Here is a 3,703-nt window from a genome sequence, read left to right on the forward strand (position 1 = left end):
TTGTTTCTTGATGTGAGCTTCTATTGCTATATATTTTCCTCTTATTACTGCTTTTGCTGCATCCCATACATTTAGGATATTGGTGTCCTCCTTGTCGTTCAATTCAAAAAATTTTTAATTTCCTCTTTGATCTCCTCATTAGTCCAGTGGTCTTCCAGTAGTGTGGTTTTTAATCTCCATGAGGTAGGAAAGTTCCTTGCCTTCTTTTTATGGTTTATTTCTAGTTTGATGCCTTCATGGTCAGAAAAGATGGTTGATATGATTTTAATCTTGGTGTATCTGTTGATGTTTGTCTTGTGCCCCAGTATGTGATCGATCCTGGAGAATGATCCGTGTGCGCTTGAGAAAAATGTGTACTCCGTTTTTTTGGGGTTTAGTGTTCTATAGATGTCTGTTAAGCCCAATTGCTCTAGGTCCTTATTTAGAGCTTTGGTTTCTTTACTTATTTTTTGTCTTGTTGATCTATCCATTGTTGATAGTGGTGTGTTGAAGTCTCCCACTACGTATGTGTTTTCTCTGATGTCTGTTTTCAGAGAGGACAACAGTTGTCTGATATATTTTGGTGCTCCTTCGTTTGGTGCATATATGTTAATGAGTGTTATTTCTTCTTGAAATATTGTCCCCTTGATCATAATGTAGTGACCATTGGGGTCTCTTTTTATCTTTTTGAGTTTGAAATCTGTTTTATCTGATATAAGTATAGCTGTTCCTGCTTTCTTTTTTGGCCCATTTGCTTGTAGGATTGTTTTCCATCCTTTAACTTTGAGCCTATTTTTATCTTTTGTAGCTAAATGTGTTTCCTGTAGACAGCAAAAGGTTGGGTTTTGTTTCTTAATCCAGGCTGCAACTCTGTGTCTTTTTATTGAAGAGTTTAGTCCATTTACATTTAGAGTTAATATTGATATGTTAACATCTGTATTTGCCATTGTGTTTGTCTTTCCTTTGATTTTATTTATTTATTCTTTTAATAACTTTTTTTTTTTTTGGCCTTCTTTGTTATTCGTCCCTCTGAGGTTCTGGCTTTAGGACTCCTTGTAGTATTTTTTGGAGTGGGGGTTTAGTTGCAATGAAATTCCGGAGTTTCTGTTTGTCTGGGAAGGTCCATATTCTTTCTTCAAAGAGGAAGGAGAGCTTTGCGGGATAGAGTATTCTTGGTTGGCATCTGTTTTCTTGGAGTCTGTTGACTATGTCCCTCCACTCTCTCCTTGCCCGTAGTGTTTCTTCGGAGAAGTCTGATGTCAGCCTGATTGGCTTTCCTTTGAATGTTATCTGTTTCTTCCCTCTTGCCAGCTTCATTATTTTTTCCTTGTCCTGGATTCTTGGGAGCTTTACTATTATGTGTCTTGCTGTATTTTTTCTTTCGTCGTGGAAGTTTGGTGTTCTTCTTGCTTCTTGTATATCAATTTTCAGCTCCTTCTTCACATTTGGGAAGTTCTCTTCAATTATCTCTTTGAATATTTTCTCTGTTCCTACTTCTCTCTCCTCTCCTTCTGGTATTCCTATAACTCTTATATTTCCTTTCCTCATGGAGTCAGATAGTTCCCGAAGTCTTTCTTCATTCTTTTTCCTTCGTACTTCTCTTTCCTTTTCTGTTTTGGTTCTTTTTATTTCTGTGTCTTCAAGAGCACTTATTCGTTCTTCCATTTCATCAATTCTGCTTTCATTGCTTTTCCCAGAATTCTTTAGTTCTTCCACTAATTCTTTGATCTCCTGCATTTCTTTTACTTCCCTCTTTAGGGACTCAATTTCATTCTTCTGATCGTTGATTATTTTTCCCTTATCATTGTTTTCCTTTATGACTTCTGTCAGTTTTTTAATCACGGCAATTTTAAATTCTCTTTCTGGAAGGCTCAGAAGTTCTTCCAAGTTACTGTCGTTGCAATCTGAGGGCTGGTTTTCTTTTTGTGGTGTGCTTTTTTTCTGGAGAGTTGCTAGGTTGCGTGTGGTTCTTCTTCTCCCTACTGTCTGTTTTCTAATTTGCCGTATGCGTTGGGACACTGTGTAGTTGGGACTGGCCGGCATCTTGGGTGAGCTTCTCTGCTCCCCTCTGGTTCCTCCAGGAGTCATCTGTCAGTTTCAAGCAGTCTTTATTGGAGAAAGGTCCCTGTCCTAAAATGTCGATGTGGGGACACACTCCCCTGTGCGCCTGGTCTGCCCCGGCGGTGGGTTCCTGCTCCCCCACTGGGCTTGGACTGCAGGCCAGAGGGGGTCTGGCGTGGGCGAACTTCCCCCGCTCACCTCTGGCTCCTGAGGAAGCCTTCTGCAGGTAGTCTTTACTGAAGAAATGTCCCTGTTCTAAAATGGTGATGTGGGACACACTCCCTGCGCGTACGGTGTCAGGCACACTCTTCTGCGTGCCTGGTCTGCCCCGGCTGTGGGCGCTCGCTCCCCCTGTGGGCTCAGACTACTGGTCGGAAGGGGCCAGGTGTGGGCTAACTCCCCAGCTGGCCACTATCTCCTTCAGGAGCCTGTGCTGGCTACAAGTCGCTAGGTGGCGCCAGAGATCTCTCCTAGAGCCCTTGGGGAGCTGATTTTCCACCCCGTGGGACAGGGAGCAGAGCGGGGATGGTAGGGTACACCTCAACGGCTTTGGGGTGCTGTGTCTGCCTTGTGCCCCACGGTCGTGCGGAACCCACGCCCCTAATTTCGTGCCCCGGGTCTCAGTTCCAAAGCCCTCAGTTCCAGGACGCGGGCTGTAGCCCAGATCAGTGGCGCGGGAATGGCGCCTTTTGAATCCCGCTCCCCTGCCTGGGCGCCTGGTTCCTGCTCACTCCGGGAGGGCCTCCGCGCGTCTCCCCACAAGCCTAGGTCGTCTCCCGGCAAGCCTAGGTCGCAGGCGCGGGGACCTGGGCAGCTGCGATCCGATCCGCGCAATCCGCGCCGCTTTCCCCGCGCAATCCCGCTCCGTGTCTGTTTTTCCGGCGCGCCGCTTCCGCGCAGGCTTACCGGGCGGCCGGGGCTGTGTGCTGGGGCTGGTCTCCTCCTGGGCGGGGCTCTCTGCAATGGCGCCCGGAGCTCACCTCCGCGGCGGATCCTGCGGGGGTTCTCCACAGCTCCCGTTCACAGGGTGTGGTGGCTGCAATAGTTCCTTTCCACTCACAGTCCCGCTTGCTGCGTCCTTTGTTCTTGTTGGCAGTTTTAGTGTGTCGTTTTCCTCCTCTCTGCGGGTCGGAGAGTGCCGCCTCTGTGGGCGGGGGAGGGGAGCAGGGTTCTGCGCTTCCCTGCCTTCTGGTCCTCTTTTATGGCAACTTTCTTCTTCGGGCAGTTTGCTGGTGTCGTCCGTTTATCTTCCGTGTCACAGTTCTCACTGGGACCTGCCGCTTTTCCTCCCTATTAACTTTTTTTTAATGGGAGATCTTACTTGCAGCGTCTCCTCGCCGCCATGTTCCATATTTCTGTGTCCCAGAGTTAAGTTTCAATTCTGCAGAATTCTGTGGTTCTTTGTTAACCAGACAACATAAGCACCATATTAGAATTTTTTGGCTTTCATCCACATCTGTGTCACCCAGTCCACGACCAAAAGACAAGCACAGTTTCTTCACGTGTCTCTAGGCTCCATGTGCCTCCTCCAGGTCTCCTTCTGGCTCCATCCTGCTTCCTTCCTCAGTCTCTTCTCCCAAATAGTTGTCTTAATAAGTTCCATGGTACAACTCATTAGAAAGTTGGATTCAGAGATTTTTAAAGTATAAAGACTAGGTTATAT

Source organism: Talpa occidentalis, unplaced genomic scaffold, assembly GCF_014898055.3.
Source record: "Talpa occidentalis isolate TD23 unplaced genomic scaffold, MPIMG_talOcc4v2.1 talOcc4.4, whole genome shotgun sequence".
NCBI classification, from domain to species: Eukaryota; Metazoa; Chordata; class Mammalia; order Eulipotyphla; family Talpidae; genus Talpa; species Talpa occidentalis.